Genomic DNA, 27,673 nt, shown 5'->3' with positions numbered 1-27,673 from the left:
AAGGATAGATTTCTTAGGTGGCCAATCGCACCTAAATAAAAAAGATTGGTGGCGACTCCTTAAGTCAATGTCTAGCGATAGATCCCCAGATCTAGGCATTATGACATCAATCATCTTCTTATTTGGATAAAAAATGAAGTTTTTCATCAAAGTTAAATAAAAATCGACATCACTACTTGATGGTTAAGTTATCTTAGCTTGTCTTTTTAATCAATATGTTGACTAACAATGCCATTCTTGATCCCTTTAACTCAGTATAAAAGTCTCTACGCATTTTTTTTCTTAATGTTATTGGTAAAATATGTAACCATATAAATTATAAATCATCGATCTAATAGAAATCTATAATAATTTATTTTTATAATTTATTTATTTTATATAAATATATATATAAAAGTCGAAGCTTTGGACAAAAAAAAAATTATTCAATGTGGATAACCTATATGATTGACATCTGAATAGTTTTAAAAAATAGCCATTTGTTATGCATTTAATTCTTCTTAATTTATTTTAATTTAAATTAAAAATATTTTAAATAATTAATTATATTTTATTTCTTTTAAAATTTTAATTTAATTACTTACCTTTTTATATTTATGTGACCTTTTATAATATTCTATGATTAAGATTTTAATTTAAATTATATTAAATAATAATATTTTCTTTTCATATTTGCCAAAAGGTTTTAATATAAATCTAAATTGTCTGCAATCATACTTGATTTTATATCAAAATAAATCATGTGATAAGATTATTCTTAGCAATCTCTTATTATTGTCTTCCATAAGTAATTCTCCTTTTAATTTATGGTCAACTTTTCATATTTAAACTTTAGAAATTTGAATATTTCTACAATTAATTTGCTAACCAATTACAATTTTTAATTGGATGTTGATTTAGAGATCAATGAAGCTTTTAGGGTTGAGTTTGTATCAAAAAAATTTTACAACCCATTTTTGTCATTGAATTCATTTTCATATTCAAATGATCTTATGATTGTGTCTTTACATGTGCATTTTGTTTTGTATGGTGCAATTTTTATTTGCTTAATTTTTTGGGATCACTGCATAACTTTTAGAGACTTTTGGCAATTTGATTTATGTATTACTTTTGATATTGTGAAATGCAAAATGTGCTTCACATAAAAATTTATAGTAATTTGATTTTGTATACAAGTGGTCTTAGTCAAAATATATAGATAGTTGATCTAAAAAAACTGTAAACTATTTTAGAAGTCCAAAAGAATAATTATTCGTCTTGATTAGGAGTACAACGATTCTTAATAGTTAGATTTGATTCTTTATATGCTTTAGAAAAAATCACTCTACTCATAAGGTTTTGAAATGGATTGAGGGGGATATCAAAGGAAGATTTAGCAACTATAGAAGAAATACCAAGGATGCCGTTAATTTGGCATTTTTTTCAAACATAAGGCATCATTCAAAATAATATTTGATTTATTGTTTTCTTTAATAGCTTTGTAATACAAATGAGATGCTATATTTCATTTTTAATTTGATTGTAATTATTTTTTTGATAGTTCTAATTGATTTGCAACATTGTTTTTTAATTTAGCACAATTGTCCTAATAACTTGGATAAAGAATTAATTGATTTTTTGTGCTATTGTAGTTATTTATTAAATTTCATATTAGATTTCTTTACATTTTAGTTGATATTAAGTTTATTTTTTACATAAGTATGTTTGGAGATGATGTGAATAAGTTTTAAATATCATAATTTTCTTCTATTCTTTATTACAAAATAAAAAATACAAATGTATTTTTGTTTAATTATTTATTACAATAAATAAAATACAAACAATATTATAACTAATTAAAAAGTATTTTTATTATGATATTTTAAGCATAATTTTGCCTCATTTTATGAATTTGTTAATAATATTTTTAAATCTAGATTCATTGCTTTTTATTATTTTTCTCAATTTTTAATTGAGTTTCATTTAGATAACGACGATTTTTATGTTATGCAATTATATCGTATTATCGTTGTAATCATCTTTTTAAAAATGGAAGATGTAGCTAGAGATGCGAGTGATATACAAATATATATATATATATTTTAAATATTCAACTCAAATCAATGCACATAATTTTACAATTCAAAATATATAATAAAACTCTTTATCATAATTTTTTTAAATTTTGATAATTTTCTAGTTATTCTAATTTTTATATTTTATTCTGTACAATTGTACAAAAATCTACTAACAAATGCAAATTGGTGTTAAAACATTTATTTTGACCAAATTAATTACATTAGTTTTCTTTTAAATTAATTTTCTTTTAAACATCTATTTATCTTACATATTAGACTATTTATTTTTTTAAATAGTAAATGTATAGTTGAAATCAATTTATCTTAAAATCATGGCAATTTATTGGAAATATCATATCTCATTAAATGTTACTATTTAATTTTTTGTATCACTTTTGTCCATCATTTAGATTATAAAATGTTGGGTTTCTGAATTGACTCAAAATATATTTTTCATAACTTTTACAATTTTTATCTGATCAATCAAAAGTTTTTATAATCATTTTGCTTTTTGCGTTCTATTTTCTTTATTTTATTTCATATAAATTTATTAGCCTTTTCCACTAAATAGTTATACAATATGCTTTATTAGCTTATATGAATTAACTTAACTTTCTATATACCATCTACCAATTTATTTACTTTTATTTCTAATATTATTTATATTTGAAAGTTTTTAGAATTTAAAAATTATATTTTAATGCAACATTTTATATGAATTTCTGTATTTTAAATAGGTTATATTTTTTAAAAAAATTGTGTCAAGAATACTTATTTCATTTAAAATTAAAAAAAAATTATTTATATGTATATTTTAAAAATGTTTATTTTTATATAAAATTTATTAAGTATACTATAATTATATATATAATTATTACCTGAAAGCATGAATGTGAAAGAAAATTTTGAATTGATAAAAATATCATTGTTGTTAATCATATTTCTAAATTCGTCAATATTTTTATTATCAGTAAGTTTTATCCAATTTATAAGTAAAAATTTTAATTTCATCAAAATATTATTGTTAATGGATTTATTTGATAATAAATAAAAAAGAGTTAAAGTTTACATTAAGTCATTATTGTCTACTATATTTTTAAATTGTCATTGTAAATATTTTTTATTATTAATAAGATTTATCCAATTTTTAAGTAAGAATTTTAATTTTACTAAAAGATTTTGTTTAAATGGATTTTTTTGATAATAATAAATAAAAGAGTTAAAATTTACATTTAATTATTTTATCTTTAAAGTTTTGATATTTTTCATTAACCTTAAAAAGTAAATAAATTTATTTGATGAACAAAAAAAAAAATTAAAGTTTACATTGAATTCTTTATCTTCATAATTTTAATTTTACATTTATATTAAAAATAATAATTTTTTATTAATTTAATATAATTTACACAGAATAAATTTTACATTTTAATATAGATTTTCACTAATATACAATATACTAGTATTATTTATTTGTAAAATGTATAATTATATGCTAAAAACTGAATAAAATAACAAGTTTTCACGTCCGACACATGTAGTAAGAAATACTAGTAAATATAAAGGCACAAATAACTTAAAACTTTAATGTTTATTATAAATATTAATAAGGTTTATTTAATTTATAAATTAAATCTTAATTTTATTAAATAATTTTATTTAATGAATTTATTTAATAAATAAATTTAAAATTTACATTAAATTATTTTATTTTCAAAATTTTAATTTTCTTATTAAGTTAGAGTTGCTTTATGTTACATATAACAATAGATGAAAGTAATCTCTTCTAATTAAAATTTTGGTTGACAGTTGCCCAGGGTTAATTAGTTAACACTTTTTTTTCTTGAGAACAGTAGCAACTCTTACCTTCTTTTGATTCTTACATGTAATTGGAAAAACCCTCTTTCATGGGCCCTTTTACAATAAACCTTGCATTAATTATTTTTTGTTTCAATCTTGAGTAATAAAACTCTTTTTTAATTTTTTAATTTTTCAATTCTCAAAGCAATAAAGCTCTCATTTTTGTTATCATTGTGCTTTCTTATTCTTAATCACTAAAATTTTCTTTTGTTTGTTTCTCATTCCCCACTTCTTTTGCCTTTAAATTTCCTTCTAATCTTATAATATTAGAAACTAGAAATGCTAATAACAAACATTGAACTTTTTTTTAAGTGTTCCCTATAATGAACGGAGAGGAGAAATGGATTACTGATCGAGGAGGGAAGAACTTGAAGGTGTTCTAAAGTTGATTTTAGCAAGAATTAGTAGTTGACAATGGGTGTCATGGAAAACTAATGCATGTAAGATCAAATCTTACAGGTTTCCTAATTTATCTAAGCTTATAGGATTAAAAATAAAAGCAATATCGATGAATTTTTTTGATGGATTTTTTCTGTTGGTAGTTACCAATGGATTCCCAACAGTTTACCAATGGGAAAAAAATTAAAAACTCTTTATCGATAGTTCATTGAATGAATTTACCAGTGGATTTTTTTCCTTCAGTATTTTGTAGGTGAATCTGTCATGGAAAAAATAGGCAATTGGCATATTTTTTACCAACAGAAATAATCTATTTGTAATTCATTGCTAAAACTTTTAAAGGCTAATTACCGACGAATTTTTCTCATGGTAAAAAAATTTTGACTTTTTTTTTAATTTTTTTTTGAATTAAAATGGGAGGAAAATTTTCTATTAGTGATAAATTATTGATGGAATCTATCACTAAAAGTATGAATTACAGACAAAATTCTTTTGCAATTCGTTACTAAAAGTTGGAAAACATTTTGAATTACTGACGGATTTTTCGTCAGTAAAGGTTATTTAATCTAAAAACTCCATTTCCCCTTTCCTTTCTTCCCCGATTTCAATCTTTAACTTTTTTCTCTTTCCTCCCCTTTCTCCTTCTCCTCTCTTTTTCTATCTCAAATCCACATTGTCGACTGGTGTTGTACTACCCTTTGCTCATCATCCTTGAGCTGTGAGGCCATGAGCCCTTCAACCCATGATTGCCCATGACTGCTGGCACTTAAGCTTGTTTGGAACTCACTTTCTCTACCAAGGTATAGTTTCATTATTTAGCTTGTTGATTTTGATATAGACAAGGTATAGTTAGGGAATTCAATTAAAATTTTTTCTTTTGAAGTAGTTGAAGAATACTAGAATATAGTAGTGGACTTATGCCACTAAAAGTATTATCTAAAGGTAAGTTAGGATGTAAAAGCAAAAAGTCAAGTTTAAGTGTAGAGTGTTTTAAATTTAATATATATTTTTTATTCTAACTTTTTGACCTAGAATATATATATATATAAGAAAAATCAAATAGTTAGCTTGTATTCTTCTAATAACTTAATAAAGTTGTATTTTTTAGATCATTTATGATTTAAGAAGGTTGTTATGTTAGACAACTTTTCTTGTTCTAAGGCTTTTTTGGTATTGTGAACCTTGTCTATGAACATTAATTACTAGTTTGTTGGGAACTTGACAGTGGTAAAGTTTGATAAATAAAAATACTTGGTTTAAAGAGGTTAATCTAGGGCTGGTTGTAAATGTAAACAGTGTAGCAAAATAATAAAAAGCAATCATATAGGCTTTGGCCTTTAGAATCACATCAGAGGTTGATTTTATCAGACAATCACCAAAAAAATAATGTTGGAAATTTTCTCACAGTAAGTCTAACTTTCAATAAAAAGATTACATATAGAATCCTAGCAATCCTGGTGCAGTTAGGACTTTAATAGATACTTGAGACTTTTATTAGGAAACTAACCAATTAACAAACTAACAAACTTGATTTAAAATGTTGATACATAAACTATAATAAAAACCCAACAATGTAAGAAAAGGCCTAAAAATGTCTCTTAGGCATTTAGATCTATGATTTTAAGCAAACTAAAAAATTTTAAAAATATTCTTCCCATTTAAAAGGCTAGAAATCGGAATGAGATAAGAACCTATAATTTTCACACATATAGACCTTAAGCATTATTCTAAAATGAATGATAAAGCCTACTTAAGCTTTTAACTAAGCTCTCATCATTGGACAAGTACCAAATTTAAAGCTTAGGTTAAGACTTCTTATAAACATCTTTGGAGGCTATTGCCATTATGCTCCATCAATTTGTTTGTGAACTATGAATCAGATGATACTTTCATTCTACCATAAGAATTTTCGAATACCTTTTCTATGGCATTTAGAAACTAAAATAACTTTTCTTGTTTGTTTCGCATGGAAGCCTATTGGCCGCCACAAATGCTCTGTACATATTCATGCTAGTTGGCTTCTAAAGTTATGAGTGTGTATATTTATTTTATTGTATAATTTCTTTAAAAGATTAATGTATAACCTTGCAAAATGATTTCATATTTATCTTTTCTACTTTGGTAAATGATTATGGACTATTATAATTGGAAACTTTCACTTTGAATTGGTAAGTAACAAATTCACATCAAGTTATCATCCATTAGTTCTCACATTTCTTCCACATTATCTTTTTTCCTTTTATAGTCCTATGTTGAACTAAAAACAATCCCAGTTGACTTCCATTTCCCTACAACAAATCAAACTAGACATTGTTTTGCCCACTACATTGAGTTTCATAGGTAAGTACAATGCTTTTTAATTTTCAAAAGTTTCCTTGTTAGAAAACTGTGAAATGTAATTTTTTATGTTAAAATCAACTATAGGTGCTTGGTAGCAAAGAGTGAAGAGTCTAATCAATATGAAAGCTTTGCCAAATATTATCAATCTTTTTATCCTGAAAAATGGGTGAGTATACCTAATTTTTTATATTATCATAAGTAAACAAGAGTTTGTCTTGTTGCAATGGAATTTATGCTATATATAAGTATATTTTATATAAACTTTATTATCATGTGCTTATTTTTTGGCTTTTAGTACCAAGTTTTTCTGTTCATAAGCATAAGTACTTTTTATATATGTCATGGCATCATTCATAAAACTTGTGACAAAATCTATGATTTTATATGATGTATAACAAATAATTGTAAATAAGAAATAAATTATACTATGACATTAAGGGAATAAATAAATTATAGGTGCTTTTTATTTTTTCCATGCCAAATGTTCTGTATTGTTTTATGTTGAGAATTATAAACTTTTGTATTTGTACTTTTTCCTACTGATTAGTAGATTCATATTCTCCATTTTAATATTTTAAATGTTGCTCAAATTGCTATAGGTTAAGAGGTGGAATGTGCATAAGAGAATGGTTCTTTCTAGGGACCTTTATGATCACATATAGGAAATGTAGTGATCCTTTTATGGCTTGGGGAATTGATATTGCTCTCTTGATATTGTCTTTAGCTAGTTTCAATGTTTATCCTTGAATTTTTTGAATTAATAAGCAACAAACGAAGATTTGTTAAATTTATTAAGCATTGATGCACAATGAAGATGTATTATTTCATGAACCTGCTTTTCGATATGTGGATTTTTTATTTTTATTAATAATAATAGAAATAATAATCTTTTAAAATAATTATATATATTAATTTTAATTTACAATTTTCTTAAATAATTATAGACAAAATTAATCAAATTATGGATGAAATTATATTTTTGCCGATTGACTATTAACAAAAAATCACCATTTAGTGACCATTTTCAATCAATTAGCAATAAAATTACTGATAAATTACCGATGGTTTTTTATCGATGGATTTTTTGGTTAGTAAAATTGACTTTTTAGAGATGTATTTTTGTTGATAATTATCGATGAACTTTTTACTGATGGATTTCCAATAGTAATTACTGATGAAAATAAACTTTTACCGACAAAAAGGCATTATCAACTTGCTTAATAGTAACAGAATTTTTCATTGGTAATTATGTCGATAAAAGTACTACCAACAAAAAATTTACTTTTACCGACAAAAAAATTCTTTAGTAAAAATCATATTTCTGGTAGTGTTATTCTCTTAATGATTTGTTACGAATTCATTGTTTACTTGAAGTTTTTGAGCTCTATTAAGGAGCTAAGTAGGAACAAAGTTTATTATTTGGATTTATTATTAGTTTTTATGATTATAATATAATATATATTGTTATAGATGCATTTATATTTATTTTTTGTTTGAAAATTATGTTATTTTATGGATGGAAAAAAGGCATAAAAAAGAAGTTAGGCATTTTATGCCTCAACCCATGCTGTAATTGTTTTGGATTAAGCCTAACATATTTTAAAATTTAGTTTCAGTCATTGAGAAATATTATATTATTGTTGAATACCAAATAGGTGGGCTTAAACAGATAAGTAAATTGCATATATCCTTTATGACTATGTAATATCCTCTGTTATTTATCTATGAAAAAGATGGCTTCAACACTGACATTGAATATATAAACTCCATTGCCAAACCAAAACCAAAAAGATAGAATGTTACTAAAAGAGAGTTATTTACTTACATCATTCAGTAACTTATAACCACACAAAATACATTGTTAAAAGGTGGCAAACTTTTTCAATAATTTATTGTTGATGTTATCGCTATAGTATATTAAAAACAATAAAAAAAGGTATAAGGATTGGAATTTACAAAGGGTTAAAAGATGATATGGTAGAAATAGATGTGCAAGGTAATTCAACCAACAAGTACATAATTTTTTTTGTAACTTTCATTGGCAACTCACTGGCAACCCATGTCACCTTTTTTAGAACTACTAGGATATAATGGTTATTTGTTGATAATATGGCTTCTTAGATTTATTAATCATATTTTATTCTAATAAAAAGTGGTCGAAGATTAAAGTAATAAATTTTATACTTGGCTAAAAGGCAAACATTAAACCATACATTGTTTTAAAGGTGTTTAGGCTGAAACTTCATAGTTTTATGGAAGAATTTATAAAAAAGAAACACTTTAGCATAATTTTGGGAGGTAAGCAAAATATACATTATTTTTTTATCTTTTCCTTTATTATTATATTGTGTGATTTCCTTTCATAAGGTGCAAAAAATTTCTTCCAACATTAGGTTTGCTTTATTTCTTTATAGTCACATACACTATTGAATTTCAAAAGCATTGGTAGCCTTATGCACACATACTCCTCTAGTTTCATCCTAAAGACAAACCCTTTACTATTACTATCATTGATAAATTATGTTAGCAAAAATACTAGACAAGATACCTAATCCAATTGGTTAAAGGGTTGTTACAACTTTTATGATTTATAGGCCACATGGTGCTGTGAATTGTTTAGCTCTATGTATGTTAAAAGATGTGTGCTTTAAGTTTTTTCCTAAGTAATGTTAGGTTGAGACAATGATAAAAAAAGATGGGTTTGTTCTTTACGGAATGTTGCTATCAAGATTAATGTAAAATTGGATAATAGATTCATTGTCCCTCATAGTGTAATTTAGTTGTTAAATATCAAACACATATTAATTTTGAAATTTACAACAAGTTAAATGTCATTAAATACATATTCAAGTATATAAACAAGGGACCAGATAGAGCAAGGATAGTTGTTAAAAGCTTTGAACTAAATACAAATCAGCTGCATAATCGAAGAGCATCGAAGGGATGAAATAAAAATTTACCTCAACTGTAGATGCTCATTTGTTTATAAAGCATGTTATAAGTTGTTCGCATTTGATATGCGTCATCATTAACCATCGGTGGAAAAACTAGTGATCCACTTGTAAATGAATAAAATGTATGTTTCATTAATCAAGATGAGTTAAAAAGAGTCATTCAAAGACTAGATATCACAAGGATTATGTTGATAGAATGAATGGTAACAAACTAGATGCATGAAGATGTAAGGAAATTACTTTATGCAGACTTTCCAACTCAATGGATTTGGGTAAAAAGAAAGATAAGATAGTAAAAAATATAACCTAAAAAAGCTATGTGAAGAATCATTTATGTTCATTTAACAGCAGGGGATTTATATTTTATACAAATGCTCTTGAATGTCATTAAAGGTTCAAAACCTATGGGGAATTGAGAATATTTGCTAATGTAATTCATCTCACCTTTCAAGTAGTATGCCGAGCATTGGAATTACTTAGTGGTAATAGAGAATGAACTAAAGCCTTGACACAAGCAATACAATAGGCCACAAAAGAACAATTAAGGTAGCTATTTGTCACTATAATAATGTTTTGTATAATGGCCAATGTAACTACCTTTTGGGAAAACTATTGAGTTTTTTTTTTATCTAAAGACATTAAGTATAGACTAAAACAAGCATGCAAAGCTACTCACGATTAGATTCTAGAAGAAAAACTAAAGATTCATTTTTTCATGGAACTCGAATAATTTTTTTAACAAGAATTGCATTTTGCTCTTAAAATTCAAATAGCTAATGGCTAATAGATCTTTCATGTTTGTAATGTAAAATATATTGATACATGAAAAGGTCAATTAAAACCTAAATGAACTTTATTAAAAACAACATATGCAGTGCCTTACGAGTTTAAATGCAAAATAGATGCATGTATATCAATGCATTAAACAATTAGTTGAAAGTCATCAAAGAGGCATGTTCTTTATGTATGGACATAAAGGCACAAGAAAAACTTATTTGTGAAATACTATAATTTCTGGCATAAAATTGATTGAGAGGATTGTATTGAGAGTGGCATCATTTGAAATTGCTTATTTATGTCTACTTGGAAGTAGAATAATGCACGTGAGATGATACATTTAATATTAATGAATATATAATACATGTGAGATTAAAATAGGTATCTAACTTGTTGTGTTAATATAAAATAACAGTCTAATTGCATGGGATAAAGCTCTAATTATCCATAAAAATTATTTTAAGGTCTTAACAAACCTTTATGAGATATCATGAGTGAAAACCCTTCCCAACCAATTAAAATGTCATTTGGATGAAAAACAATCTTGTTGAAAAAAGACTTAGAATTAAACAGTTCCTATTGTTGAATCTAGAAGTAAGTAAAAAATTATAGTTGTTTCTATAAACCAATTTTCTTTGTGAAGTTACTATAAGATCTTTCATCTCAAAACAAACATGAGATTACTCTAGACAAGTTTAAATAAAGAAAACGTAATTGAAATCACAAACATTGCATAATGGTTATTAGACATTAGAGGTGACAAGATTAGAGCTTACAGTCATAGTGATCAAAAAGATCTTTCTTAGATTAAAATACTTGAAAACTTGATGCTTTCATACTTTGAAAATCCAATGAGGTAATTGTATCAACTGTTTATGTTGCATTTTAGGCAAATTTTGCAAAAATGGATTATCTTAAACAAAGAAAAATTGTCAGTCCTTATAATGATAACATTGACTCCATCAATTTTTATGTGCTTGATTTGATCTTGGAGAGAGACTACAACGTATTATAGTGTTGATAAAATTTCACATGTATCAAACTATCACATAGATCAATAGTTGTTACATCTAGTTGAATTTTTAAACTCTTTTAGGTTCTCTGGTTTTCCTAACCATAAGCTTGACCTTTAACATAGGTGATGTGATCATGCTCCTTAGCAATATAAACTAAAGTTCTGGCCAATGTAATGGGATTAGATTGTTTATCATGTAACTAGCTCTAAATATTGTAAAAGGAAAAATTTTGTTTGTCACTTTCACTAATAGTAAAGTTTTTATACCTAAACTAGTTCTCATAGTAAAAAATAAGAAATGGCCATTTGCTTTTAACAAAAAATAGATCATAATAAGGCTTCTTATGTTATGACCATCAATAAAAGTCAATGTTAAACACTTGGTAATGTTGGACTATACTTACTTAGGCATGTTTTCATGTATGGATAATTGTATGTTGCACTTTTTAGGGTTAAATCATGCCGTGACCTAAAAATTTTAATACTAAATAAAAAAGAACAACAAAGAAATGAAACAAAAAATGTAATATACAATTAAAATTTTAAGAATCTATAATAAAAATTTATTTGTATTATACTATTTTTTATATGTATTGTCTTTGTATTCCACATATAATGCATATTTGTTTATATATATATATGTATTTATTACTCCTTATACTCATGGTATATTCTTTCAATTTTTTTAATACATATATGGTCATGATTTGTTATATAAATATAGAAACATTTTAGTATGAAAGAAATATGTAAATGTAGAATGTGAATTTCAATCATATCTATATTTTACAATTGCAATTAGATTATTAAATTTATTTTTCCTTACAAGAGATGACAAAACCCAATGACAATTAACACTACTCCATTGAATTGGAAATGTACAAGCCAACACCACTTATGAAAATAAGAATTGTTCTACTTTGGTAATCAAAAACACCTAAACAACTAGACTTCTTGCGAAGCTTGGATTTTTCAATTGTGGATAACAAAGTATTTCCTTTAACAAAGAATTTAACAATATCAAAATATATTCTACACAATGATCAAAATAAAAGATACTGAACTAATATACTTTCACAGGAAAATGCTATGCAATTCATGGCAAAAAACACAGATATTCCACAATTAGTTGCTATCTTTAAAAAGGTTCCCTCTATCTCATTAGCCAATATTGAGTTACCAAGTCTAAAACTTGCTTTAATGTTGTTCCTACAAATATAATGGCAATTTTCATAAAAGGTACTCAAGTTGAAAAAGTTTTGGATAATTTGGCTCCATATCCAGGCTATCACTTTAACTTTTACCCTTATATTGGTCTGAGTGACAGAATCAATATCTTACCTTTTGAACCAAATGTTTTGCACAAACTAGTTTAACATTTTTTAAAATTGTAATTTAACCTTACACCATTTCATTTTATAGATGTAATTGGAGTTGTTTCATCTCTGACCCTTATAACAAAAGTTCATTTGAACAATAGAAATGATGAGGTTGAGAAGGAAAATACTTATATTCAAGACCTATGGCAAACAATGACATCAAATGAAATTTAGTTTACATATTCAATTGATTATAAACTTTAATCTATTAGTTTTTTTATATAACATTGTTATTTTTAGGCCTAATACTTTATAAGTAATTTTTTATGAAAAATTGGTGCATATAATAAATAAAGAAAAATGTTGAATTAGATAATCAATCTAGTCTTTATTTTTACAGGGATGAGCATCAAATCATATATGTGTAATAACTTCTTACTCGTTTCTTATAAAAAAAAAAAGTGTTTCTTTTTATACCCAAAAAAATTCTCACTACACTTAAAAAAAATTAACCTTAATGAAATTTCTTAAATACCTATTAGTCAATTACTTTTTTGTCCTTCACGTCATTTTCTTCTTTTCAATAACTTTCGAAAATTCATTTAAAAAAAATTATTCATTGAAAATTGATTTTCAAAATTGAACAAAAATTACCGAAAATTCATTTTCGAAAGTTTTTTTAATGTATCAAAAATTTATTTTCAAAAACTTCTTCTCTGTATCAAAAATGCATTTTCAGAAAGCATTGCAATTATCCAAAAATGCATTTTCAGAAAGCATTGCAATTATCCAAAAATGCATTTTCGAAAGTAACTTTTTGCTTTAGTTTCTTTGTTGCATTAGGTATGAGAAGGTAGATTTCAATCTCTTGATCAGTGTCTGGCGAAAGAATATCACATTTCCCTTACTGTGATCTCTAAATGGGTCTTTAATGATTTCTTTAAGGTATGGGCTATTTAAATTCGATAGTAGAGACCTTTAATATTTTGGTCATCTATTCAATAATATTTGCAACATTTTTTTAATTCTGACCAATGTGCATTTAAGAGAAATTGCTAATTTTGAAAAGACATTCATGCAAATTGGTTACTACACTATGTGAGATGAGATAGTTATGTTTTATCTCACCAAATTTGATACCACCATAATGATTCCTATCAATAATAGGCTGCCTTGTAAGTGGGCTTATAGGTGATAAGTTGCTGACATGAAACATTATGGTATAATCAAATTGCTGAAATGGAGAGTGATTGCCTCATCATACATAGTGCAACAGCTAACTTACACGATTACCTCTTCACACTCAACAATGCCTCTTAGATGCACATTTGTTAGAATTACAAAAATGTTGCAAATGTTATTAAACAAACAATGTTTATTGACTAAAAGGTTAGAGGTTCCTATTACCAAATTTGTCAATCTATTGATGATATTATTTGGGTCAATGTTTTTTATAGTGCCATGTTATTATACTGGGAGCAATGGCTTCTACAAACATTTCAATACACTGAAAATCCATTTTAGGAATTTTTTAAGTCTTCCAAATATTAGTGTCTGAAAACCATTGAGAAATTCTAGAAATCTCCTTTTGAAAATTCTTAAAGGTTTTCAAAAATGGCTGTTCAAATGCCTTTAAGAGATTCTGGAAATGAATTTTCAAAAGTTCATGAATGATTGTAGACATTCATTCCTGGAAACCTTTAATAATTTCTAGAAATTCATTTATGAAATGTTCAAATCATACCCTAAAACTTAAAATTCTAAATCTTACAAAACTAAACATGAAATCAAATGAAAAGTGGAAAGAACAAATGATTTACCTCTAATTCTAAGCTATCTAAGATCAAATGGGTGATTAGGACTTTATTTGGGGCTTAATCTTTTAAGGTTTTTAGGGTTTTTGATTGAAGGAGATGAAGTGTTTTGGTTTTTAAAAAATTTATGTTTCAGATTTGGGGTGTGTTAAGTAAAAAATTGGATGTTAATATAGTGGGGTGAAGAGAAGAAGTTGGGGTGCAAATAGCAACCTTCTAAAAAAAAAAAAAACCTTATATTATCATTTTTAAACACAACTAATAAAACTCATGTGAAATGTACTTCAAGAGTTATGTATGTTACCTCATCACCAACAACCAAAATATACCTTGATTTAGGCATTCTAAAAAGTACTTCATTGAAAATAGGTATATATAATTCAAGCTAAATTTCTCAAACTTCATATATTGCTGCTATTCATTTTAAATATAATATACCTAAATTCACAAAAAAACTCTTAAATAGGTACATGAATGAATTGATCAACGTGCAACTCATCCAACAACAAAATGTTTATCAACTACAACCACCTTCCCAAAATCTAACAAGGAATGCAATAGTCTCATAAATACTTGCTTTGGATACAACAACTATACATATTTAACCAATCCATAGAGTTATTCTAAAATATTATCACAATTTTTTTATATTTTTTTATCTTATATAGTTGTTTTTTTTTTTTAAATAGCAAATCAAACATGAGTTGCAACTCATAATCATAGGTGTTGAAGCACCAAATGGTTGGTTTTACAATGCATGCAATCAATGCACTATTAGCCTTCATTTTTTAGTTAGAAAATTTTGGTGCATTGATCATCATGAGAAAATCTCACTGCCCATATAAGTTCATTTGTTATAAACTACATAAATCATACTTGCATGTAGCCACCTTCAAATATTAAATTACATTTCATATTGTATCATTGTACTGGAGCTGTCAATCAAATATGCCACTAGGGAAATGGAAATCTTAGCATTTAACATGCAAACATAGAAATTAATTGGAGCTAATATATTAGAATAAGGCCTAAAAAATTTGATAAGATGATTTTGCCAAGACTTATCCATGCTTTAAAAACACTGAAAAAACTTTAAAAATAGGCCTGACTTTTAAAATAGTTAAAAGAAATTAAACAAGTTTCTAATTATTTGACTATGATGACATAAAAAAGATGAAGCTCACCATCTAGCAACCTTCTACATCATCCATTGTACTTGCACTTCTAGCTTGTCACTTCTGCTAGTATCTTATACAACATCCATCATCACCAAAAAGCACTCAAGTTTTGAAGAAATATTCCATGAAAAATCACTTGTAAAGTGATGGATACAACAAGTGCATGGATCGTAACAAGTAATATAAGATGAGTATAGTATCATTCTCGTGAAAATTGTAAATAAAGCTAATACTAAGCACCAAAATTATAACACCCTAATTATAGTCAAAAAAATTGAAATTGAGATGCAAGAATTAAATTAAACTACTTAACTTATCAAAACATAAAATTAACATATGCAAAAATCTAATTAAACAAGATAACAACCTAAAACTGAAATTTAAATATGCAAAAACAAGGAACTAAACTTAAATAGTAACTTAAGTAAATCAAAACTGTAAATAAAAATGAAAATTAAGGCATGTAATTGATTTTTTACAATACACAAATTGAACAAGTAGTATGCAAAGATCATTCCTACAAAGATTGTAAAAGAGTTATTTAAGTATTGAAATTGTCTCACCTTTATTTATATTTAGAGGAATCAAATAAGATGCAAATAACTACTTAAACTAATTAAACAGAAGCTAAAGTAATGTAAATAACCATAAAACATATAATAACAACAAATTATGATTAAACCAAACCTAATTTGATGCAAATAGTGACCTAAATATATGAAATATATGCTTTATTTAGAATTAATAATCAAAATTAATGGATAACTAATGCAACAACCTAAGTGAATGATTAAACATGCAAAAATGACCAATTAACCTAAAAATGAATTAAACTAATTGAATTAAACCAAAACAAAATAAAATAATCTTAATATACTTTAATTCAAATGCAAATTAACTTGTTTAAACTTAAAACATCTAATTTTAACTTAACTAACATGCAAGAACTTAAATAACTCTAATTAAACTTAAATGGCAGCAAATAGAATTCAAATTAAACCAATTAACCCTAAAAGTATGCAATAATTTCTAATCAAACTTAAACTTATTCAATTAATTTAAATTTAAACTAATTAACCCTAATAGCATGCAAACTAATTAAATTAAGATGAATTAACTAAGAAACAACCAATTTACTTAAAACTGAATCTAATTAAACTTAAACATTTGCAAACTAAATTAAACTTAACCAAGTAAACCTCAAAATAGCAAAGTAAAGAGTGAATAAAACTTATGTAACTTAAATTGAATAAATCAAAAACAAATTTAAAGTAAATCACAAATTAGACTTGAAGACGAATTGAAAGTAAGAGCATGAATTGAAAAGCTTTGAATTAAAACAAAACAAAAACTTAAATTGACTTGAAGACTTAATTGAAACTTTGAACAAAATGAAATTAAACTAAAAAAAGCTTAAAAACTTTGAAAACTAAAGAAAAGCTAAACAATTAGAAAGATTGGTTTGTCACCCTAATTATAAACTAAAACAAGCTTAAAAGAGTAAAAAAAATAAAAGAATAATAAAGGAAAGTTAAGTAAGTAAAGATTGGTCTATTAGCCCAACCATGCTTTTTCTTGAACCTAGAGGTAGCTATTTATAAGAAAAACTTACAAAGAAACCATAGATTATGACCGACTGCTTTAAATTTGAACTCTTAAAGAGCTTATAATTTGACTTGAGTGAATTTCTCAAGTGAAGAAGTCTTATTAAGTTGAATCTTAAATGTGTTGAAGTGAATCTCTTCAAATGGATAGGCTTTGACCGAAGCTTTAATAATAAGATGTTGACTTGCTTATCTTGAACACTTTTTCTAGCCTTGAACTTCTTAGAATTGAGAAGAGTATTGGCAGCTAGCTTTTTGAAAAGTTAGAGTATTAATCTTTTCAACTTTGATGCAATTCTTGAAGGTTTCTTGAAGACTTCTAATTCAAATTGAACTCTTGAAATGAAGAATATTTTTTTTATTTTAATCTCTTTATTCTCTTTAAATTTCATGCACATTCTACCCTTAATAGGAACACCAATTCAAAGTAGAATTTTTAAGTCAATGTAAGATTTACTAATCAAGGTAAGACTTTCTCTTTTGACTAGGAATACCAAGGGCTTTTTAGACTTTTTCAATTTGGAGAGATTTTTAAATCCTTTGCCAAGTCATCATGCCATATAAGTCTCCAAATCATCTTTTTTGACTAATTAAAAAGGACTTATTGCCATGTCATCCATAAAATTCCATACGTTATGCACTTAATAAACTATCATGAACTTGAGTTTAAGTTAAAATTACACACCTTATAATGGTCGAAACTCCTTTTATGACTCTTGTGTAAATTTTAATAATTTTTCATCAAGATTCAACAATTCTTAATCCATTAGGTATGGCAAAGCATATCTTGAACAATTTTAACACTTACATTTCAAGATTCTTCAAGAATTTCAAAAATCATTAAGAACATACCAAAAAAAGTCCAAAATCACTTAAAAGGTACCAAAAATGTATCAACATAGATTAAGAACTTCCAAGATTCCTTAAGATTTCTTACAAAACATCAATTTAAGCACATTAGGAGTGAAAAGAGTATTGTTTAGCTAAGAACTAAGAAAAAATCACTCATTTAAGCGTTGAAATAACTCTATTCCATAGAGTTATCATAAAAAACCTAAAATAAAGTAAGAATACTACATATCATGACTTATACACCCATTTTTAGCCTTTATATCCACATATATTTTTTAAAAACACAATAACTGTCTTACACAGGGCAAAGGAAAGGGAATAATTAAAGCTTGAAAATAGCATAAGAGATCATCTAGGCAGAAGTAGTTAAATTTTTTTCTATTTTTTACTAACACTTCCATAAAGGAGGTCAAACATTTTTAATAGTTTAAAGAATGTTTAAGCTTTCATCATAGTATACTTTTGTTATTTTGTAGTTTTTGATTTTGAAATACAAATTTCAAAGACATCAAAGATTACAAAAGACTAACTATGACCACAAATATAGATATTACTATATGTTAATATTATTGGAATTAAAATTTTCTTACAAATCATTTTTTTCTACAGCTAATGCAGATACCTAATTTTGTCAGAGCAAAATCTTGATCATTTGTGAAATTTTTAAAATTCGACCCAGTTCATATCCAATGTTTCTTTAATTTTGACAAGTTTTTAAAATTAAAATTTGGATCAATTTGATCAAAATGCCCCAAGGTCAAATTTGGTCAAACTTGGTCAAATTTGGCCAAATCGATTAAAACAAATAAAACTCTAGTCAACTCTTAAAATTCACAATCAAATTGAGATCATTGTGGTTTTAAACTGAAATTTGTGATTTTTAAAGCATTAAAAAGTTTGATTGTACTTTGAAAAGTATAAAATTACCAAAATACTTAGAGATATTTTTGTAATTTAGCCTTCTCGAAGTTGAATTTTTGTGAAAACTTTCAATCATAATTTAATATTTTTTGATGATTTTTTATGTATTAAAAAATCATATCGCACATTGGAAGGTGTGAAATTACCAAAATACCTTTTTGGGATATTTTTGTAATTTGATATTTTCAAAGTCAGAATTACATGAAACACTCCATATCATGATTTGAAAATATTTAATGATTTTTAAAATTTTGAAAACCTTAATTGTACTTCGAGAGGTGTTAAATTACCAAAATGCCTTTTAAAGGTAATTTTGTAATTTGACTTTTTTGAGGTCATTTTTTTGCAAAATCTTTCAGATCATGCTTTTAAAATATTTGATGACTTTTGATACTTTTGAAATTATAGTAGTACCTCAAAAGGTTTGAAACTACATAAAACTCCTAAGGGCTAATTTTATAATTTGACCTTCCTATAGTCGAATTTTCATGAAAATTTTCATATTTTAATTTCATAATATTTCATAATTTTTGGTGTTTTAAAATCTCAGAAATGAAGACGGTAACATGATTTACAAGAAAATGACCTCAAGATAAAAAAAACTTTGTATTATGGGCAAATTGAAATTTTCACTTGATCCAAAAGCTTTAAAAATCACATATTAGGTAGTAAAAATCTAGACCATTAGATCACATTAGGAAGGTAGATCCAATGGTGAAAATTGGCTTTTTGATTCCAAAAAAAAAGGTGAAATGTTAGCCATTTGATGGTTTTTTTTATCCTAAGGTCAAAATTCAATTTCAAAGAGATATTTGCACCATCTATTTCAAAAAACAAATCACATTTCTGCAACAAGGAAGAGCTGGACATAATTTAAAAAAATTTAGGAGAGAAAACCAAAGGAAAAAATGTGAAAAAAAAGAGGGAAAAAAAGAGAGAAAAAACAAATTGAAGAAAGCTTAGAAGAAGTTAGAAATTTTCTTTTCTTGCATTTTCATTACATTCTTATCACATTTTCGTATTATTTTTCTTTTTCTTTTGTTTTCTTGAAAGTTTATAATTTCTTTTTTTATTCAATCTTGGTTCAAAGTCCATTTAGCTAAACCATAGTTGTGATTGACATCAAAGAATTAAGCAACCAAAAAAAAAAATTCAAATCCACCTTTGAAACCAAGTTAGAGGTTTAGTCAAGGCTTCTCCCACTATGGTTGAACCTCTTATTGGCTTTCTTTGAATGTTTTCTTGCTTTAAATTATGTATAAGTTGATTGGATTGCTAGTTTACTTGTTATTTGCTTGAGTTTGGGTAAGATAATGATGTATGTTTGGTTTTTTGGCTCATGTTCTTGCTTTGTTGATTTCTATTAAATGTTGTTTGATTCTATGTATTTGGTTGTGTTTTTGCTATGTTTACCAAGTTCTCAATGTGTTTGATTAAATTTTCAATGAAAAATATTAGTTTAGTAGTTTGTTTAATGATTTTTTTGGTGGTTGTTTGGCTAGTTTTTAGGAAGAATAATGGCAGAACATACTTTCAAGCTTGAAAAATTTTGCATTTACTATATTTTTCTATGTTTTTTCATGCATATTTTGTTTGTGATTTAATTTTGTAAATACCTTGGTTTGTAATTATTTTTTAATGTCATGTTTTTGTCAAATACAATCATTAATGGCATTTTTATAATTTAATTTTGTCACATGCATAATCTTATTAAATCCCAAACTTCATAAAACCCTAAAAACCCTAAATTCCATGAAAACCTTAAACCTTAAACCTTAATCTTAAAACCTAAACCCTAAACCTCAAACCCTAAACCTTAAACCCTAAACTAAACTCCAAACCATAAACCCTAACCCAAACCCTAAATCCTAAAACCCTAAAACTACAAAGTCTAAACTTAAACCCTAAACTAAACTCCAAACCATAAACCCTAACCCAAACCCTAAATCCTAAAACCCTAAACTCTAATCCTAAAAAAACCCAAACACCAAACCAACCTTCAAACCCTAAAACTAATCATGCATTTGCATTTCATTTTACCTTATCATCACATACATTTTTATATTATCATGTATTCATACTTTGTTATTCATGTTATATTGTCATGCATTCATAATATTTTATTATATTCATGCATCTCATGCATTTGTTTTTAAAGATTAGTTTTCAAAAGAAAATTGTTTTAAAGAAGATAACATTTTAATTAAATATAGTCATCAAGATCAGGCTTAACTATAGGAGACTCGTGATTATCATTTATGTGAGATGTTATCTTGGTTTTAGTGAGGTAATTTGGAAACCTTTAAATTAGATATATTTTTGAAACTCTACCTAATTATAAGAGAATGAAAAAAGTGTTTTAATATTTAAAGTGTTTTCATTTTGATCCAAAAATAAAAAAAAATGTTTTTATTTTTTTTCTAAATTTGATTTGTTTTCAACAAAAATAAAAGAAAAAAAGGGAATTAATTTTAAACATTAAAAAATGGGGCCATTTCCATTTTAACCAAAATTAAAAGACAACAAGAAATCAATTGGTACCATCTTCAATGGGCACTATAGCGATGCTAATATTTCTCTACGTATAACCAACTTTTGGACCTAAATTCTGATTCATAGATTGTAAAATTGTTCTTTTTATAAAACTTTTAAACCCATTTGAAATATTTTATTAAAAGAACAAGATTTTTGGATGGCCAATACACCCTAAAAAAATTTTGGTGGCCATTCCTTATTTTGATTTTTATCAAAAATATATTTAGCCCCTATTTTTCAAAATTCTCCCATTCATCAAGCTTATAGCTTGCCCGCCCTTGGGACCTAAGATGTCACGATAGCTTGGTGACTTTATTGGGGATACATTTTTAAAGAGTCAGGCTAAAGATTGGCTGCATATTATTCTAAATTTTGGTAATGGTCTTAATTAGTATTTAATCTTAATTCCTTGATTTTGATTTTTTTGTTTTCTTAAAAAGTGGAAATTTTTATAAAAGAAAATCAAAAAAATTGAAAAAAAAGTCTTGATTTTAATTTCCTTGTTTTCAAAAAGTTAAAAAAAATAACAAAATGAAAAAAATGTTTTGATTTTAATTTCTTTGTTTAAAAAAAAAACTAAAAAAAAATTATGTTTCACATTTCATATATATTTTAATTAATACATTTGATGCACATTTTAATTATGTAATTTATTTTATATTATTGTTCTTTATTTTGTTTTTAATATTTGTGGGGCATTTAGGAAATGGGCATTTTAGGAAAATGTGAAAGGTTTATATGTTCTTTCGCATACACTCATATTGTATTTCATGCACAAGCTTTTAAATCGAGCTCTAACCCTGTTTAGAAGGAAGTAAAGTAGCTACACCCTCATGAGATGTAAACCTCTGCAATAGCTAATAAAACACTTCTACTTAGATTGAATCCTTTCCACTTGTAACTTGTAATGGGTGAGAATCGGGTGCCATAGTACTCTGTGATAGATGATGATGTGAGGAATAATTTGAGAACTTTTAGATGCATCAATTCCCAACCCAACATAGTGAAATTTAGGGAGCTAGCCCTAGGTAGAGCCATGTCTCACCCTTTCCATAGTAATTACCTCAAATAAGTCACATAAAGGAATATCCCTTACTTTTCTTGTTTTTTTTTTTTTGTTAATTTGATGGTTTGTATTAATTCTTTTAATAAAAAGGAAAAGAAAAGAATCATTAAGAAAAACAACCCTTAGTGTTTAAAAAATATTAGAAGAAAAAATTAAAATATATATATTTCTAGTAAAATTTCTTTTTTGATATAGTTTGATTCATTTGATTAGTGTCCAAAATTGGCAACCAAAAAAAAAAAGAGAGAAGAATAAAGGGTTTTTCTTAAGTTATTTGTCTATTGGCTTAATAATAAAATTCATAAATGAAAAGAAAAAAATCTTTGAATCTTAGTCAATTTTGTGTGATTCTTTTTATGTTCCTGAATTTTTTCCTTGTCATAAAAAAACAAAAAAAAAAAAAAACAAAAGAAACAAAAAGAATAGAAATGGAAAAAAAATCTTTAAATCCTAGTCATTTAGTGTGATTGCATTTTATGTTTGTTTTTTTGAATTTTTTTCTCCTTTAAAAAAAAAAACCTTTGAGTTTGAATGTTGTTTAATGTTTTGCATTTCATTCTTTCATACATTTTTATCATGATTGAAAATAATAAGATAATACATGTATCTCATCTCGTGTACTTCATAATAGGATAATACATGCATTTTATCTCATTCACATCAATAGATAGTACATGCATTCCATTTCATCAACATATTGATAGATGGTACATACATTCCATCTCATGCATGTCATAATAGATAATGCATGCATTCCACCTCATTGCGTATCTTAAGTAGTGTTAACCTCATTAGGTCAGCATAATACGTATTACGTTCCATATAGACATGTCTTATACATATAATACGCTAGTGCATTTCACATAAGTATTTTGCATTAGTCATACATATACATTTCATCACTCATGTAAATATTTCATTACATCTCATGCATATTGATAGCACCTAAAAATATAGCAAATTTGTATAGCAAAATGGGTGCAAAATTTTAAAATTTAGTTGATTTTTTATGCCTTAATGCTAATTTTGTCATTTTTAGGGTTTAAAGCCTATGGATAGGAAAACATACAATCCATGCATGCAATGGCACATTTAGCCATATAAGAGCAAAGGCTAGCTGAACTTTATTGGCCTAATTTCATCCATCCATGCGAGCATGCACCAAAATAAGGGAATTTTAAGAAGTTCAATTGCATTAGGGCTTGTTTAAGTGACCAAGATAAGAGTTTGCATCCATGGAGGACTACTACAGCATTCGACCATATCCATTTTTCAAGAAGGTTCCATGCAATTTTAAAAGCACAAAGACTCTATTCCATGTAGCTAAAAGAAGTTAAGCTACACCATGACTCTTTTGTTTAGCCTTGAAGAAATTTAAATGCACAAGGACTGCTATTTCCTATATCCATTTAGCTAAAACAAAATCCAAGATAACTTCAAGTAATTTCAAGCTCACTTAGACACCACCTTGTTTAGCCAAAGAAGTTTTTATGCAATGAAGGCTCTTTTATGTGTTTATTGAAGAATCATAATAAAGGTAGGACTCTTACCATGTGAATCAAAAGAGTTTGGATAAAAATTAATCACATGATTTTGTAATCCTGCCTTAGCCGAACTTATCTACAAGTTTGAATCAAGATGGAAGCAAGCAACGATCAAATAGCTAAGATGAAGTCCCAAGATCCTCATTTAGCCAAAACTCATCCAAGACCAAGGTCTTATTTAGTTTAAGTACTTTGAAGATGAAGATTAACTCAATCTCTTAGTATTTGAATTTAAATGTAATTCTTGTATATCTATCCCCTTATGGTTGAACCTATACCTATAAATAGGCAAGGCCATTCACTTATTTCATCATCTTTCACTTCTTCTCTCTTTTCACTTTCTTTTTTCTTAGTTCTTTAGTTTTTCTTTAGATTAGTTATTGGCTTAGGTGACAAATTTGTCAATAACAAAAGCTTTGTTCTTTAATTTCTTTTTTTCAATTCAAGCAGTAGTTATTTTTCAAAGATCTCTTTCTTTTTTTTCAAGCATTATTTCTTTATAAAGTTTGATTTACCATTTCTTTATTCTTTTTTATAAGTTTCAACCATTATTTTCTTAATGTTCTACAAGTTTAGTTTTATGCAATCATTAATTCAAGTATACTTTTTTCTACTAAAAGCATTTAGCAATCTTAATTTTTCTTTGTTTTCAAGTTTGCAATTGTTATTTCTTTTATATCTATTTTTTGGCTACTTTCTTTTACTTTTTAGGTGACTGTTGGTGAAGTCAAGATCTAAGCTTATATTATTTTTCTATTTTCCTTATTTTGCAATCAAATCTAATCTTTCATTTGTTTAGATATAAAGAGCTTAAGATTTCACCTTTGGTAATTGAGAGCAACCCAATATTTACAATCTATAATCCTTTAGATGATGATATTGGAATACTTCCATTTTATTACTTGATTTGTGCACTTGCAGACTTTACAAAAAGCAACAATTAAGTTTTTTGCGTTATTATTAGGGATTATAGTGATATTTTCAATGTCAATAAGAATTTTTTAAACTTTTGTAATCTAAACTATTTTTCTTTTATTTGCTATTACTTTCTTCAATATTTTTTTATATGCATGTGTAGATCTAAAAGTGTTGACTTAGCTCTAAATGATTAAGAAATTGAAAGGATTTTTAGAAGAAGAAGAAAAGAGTAATTAGTACCACTTATACCAATAACAATGGCTAATGCAAACAATAAAGCTTAAAGAACTTTGAAGGATTATGCAATTCCCAATTTTGATGGTTTTCAACCATCCATTAGAAGGCTAGTTATTCAAGCAAACAACTTTGAGATCAAGCTTTCAATAATACAAATAGTCTAAACTTCTGTATAGTTTAGATGATTACCAAGCGATGATCCAAACCTTCATCCTTTTTATTTTTTTTGAATTATGCTATACTTTTTGCTATAATGGTGTTTCTAATAATACTATTAGACTAAGACTTTGTCTTTTTTTTTTCAAGGACAAAGTAAAAAGTTAGTTGACATCACTATCACCTGGCTCTATCACAACTTAGGATGATTTGCTATATAAATTTTTAGTGAAATTCTTCTTACCAGTCAAAACAGTCAAGTTGGGGAATGAGATCACCATATTTTTACAAGTATATAGTGAAACACTATATGATGTATGGGAAAGATTCAAAGAATTACTAAAGAAGTGCCTACATCATGGATTACCCCAATGGCTTCAGATCTAAATTTTTTACAAAGGTCTTATACCACCCATGATAATCACTTTAGACTCAACTATTAGATAAGCAATTATGAGTAAAACTCTTTAGGAAATAATAAGTTGATTGAAGAGATAGCTGCTAACAACTATTAATGGGGCATGGAGATAAAGGTAAGTAAGAAATCTGCTGGTTTATTTGAGATTGATGCAATCACTTCCATAAACTCCTAGTTAGCTACTTTAACCAAAAAGGTAGAAGCCTTAAAAGCCTAAACATAAACCAACCATGTGAATGCAATCTAAAGTCTTTTTGTTTCTTGTGATATCTATGAATGACCTTATTTTAGTGAAAGATGTCAATTTAAGATAGAACTTGTCCAATTTATCCAACAATCTAAGCTCAACTATAATTTATATAGCAATACCTATAACCTTGGATAGCTAAACCACCCTAATATTTCTTGGAACTAACCAAACCATAAATCCACCAACAACCAAAACAATAACTTTTGCCCTAATCTACCAACTTACAATCTAGCCTAAGAAAAGAAACCTAGTTTTGAGAATATGTTGTCCCAATTGATGAAAGCTAACAATGATAATATCTAAAATTAAATTGCATTAATAAAAAATTTTGAAAATCAAATAGGTCAACTAGCCCAAGTTATAGCCAACCATTTTGTAGGTCTTTGCCTAGTAATACTGAATCCAACCTAAAAAGATAAGGCAAGAAATGTTGTAATACTATTTATTCATTGAGAGATGTTGGGATGGATGAACCTATAATGGTAAACCTCCCTAGTTTTGTAAAACAACTTAATGTAGATTTGTGGGAAAAAAAGGATATATTAGAAGATGAAAAACTACTGAGATTTGGAATAGAAATTCTGGAGGGTTTTGATCCTATGACATTGGAGGCCTCTAAAAATATTGAACCCTGTGAAGAAAACTATGAGGAGAAAAATGCTCAAATATATTATGAAGAAAATCTTGAAGAATACATTGGAGGGTCTATTGAAGAAAGGCAAAAGCTATTACAAGTAAGGAGAGCACTATTAAAAAGCATTCAACCTAAGCTTTAAGAGACAATTCAAGAAGAAACAGTTCAAAAAAAGGCAATCTAAGAAAAAAATAAGTCAAGAAAAAATAGATCAAGAGGAAGAAGTACAAGAGAAAGTTCAAGAAATGCCATAGATGACTATTAGAATGTAGAGGCAATGTTTCAACATAACACCACCTTCCTCAAGGCCTATTTAAAAAAAGTTGCTTAAAAATTGAAAAGGCCACATTTTTTAAAAGATTGTAGCTTTGAACTTCACAACTCTTGCCTAAAAAGCAAAAAGATCTAAAGAGTTTTACTATTTCTTACACAGTTAGAAACTTAAAATTTGATGATGCTTTTTGTGATATTGGCTTTAGCATAAACCTAATGCCTTTAAATGATTTTATGTAGATAGGTTATGAAGAGTTAAAGCCTATAAAATTCAACCTAAAATTGTGAACCAATCTGCCAAGCTACCATAAGAGATGTTAAAAATTATATTTGTAAAAGTTAGTAAGTATGCATTCTCAGTAAATTTTGTTGTTTTAGACATAGAGAATGATGAAGCTCTATTATTGTTAGGAAGACCTTTCCTATTGATTACCAAAGCATTAATAGATGTTTACAACTCTAGTATTCCTCTTAAATTTAAAAATAAAAAGCTATAGTCTATGATTAAAAGGTATGGTGTTTTTAGAGATGAAAATGATGTAAATGCAATCAAGG

The 27,673-nt window shown here is 26.4% G+C and overlaps 1 non-coding gene and 1 pseudogene across 1 annotated transcript; one reads left to right on the top strand and one right to left on the bottom strand.

Annotated features, from left to right (window-relative positions):
- The first annotated feature begins 4,237 nt into the window (after positions 1–4,237).
- Positions 4,238–7,305, top strand: LOC149514716 (cytochrome c oxidase subunit 6b-2-like; annotated as a pseudogene).
- Positions 7,306–25,801: 18,496 nt separating this feature from the next.
- Positions 25,802–25,908, bottom strand: LOC149514715 (small nucleolar RNA R71). Its single transcript, XR_016328384.1, has one exon. It is a non-coding gene; the product is annotated as a small nucleolar RNA R71 (small nucleolar RNA).
- Positions 25,909–27,673: the final 1,765 nt, after the last annotated feature.

The sequence above is a fragment of the Durio zibethinus genome, chromosome 15, assembly GCF_047325235.1.
Source record: "Durio zibethinus cultivar Kanyao isolate XHJ-2024 chromosome 15, ASM4732523v1, whole genome shotgun sequence".
NCBI classification, from domain to species: domain Eukaryota; kingdom Viridiplantae; phylum Streptophyta; class Magnoliopsida; order Malvales; family Malvaceae; genus Durio; species Durio zibethinus.
The sequence above is the reverse complement of the archived record's forward strand: the minus strand, read 5'-3'. Positions and strand labels throughout refer to the sequence as shown.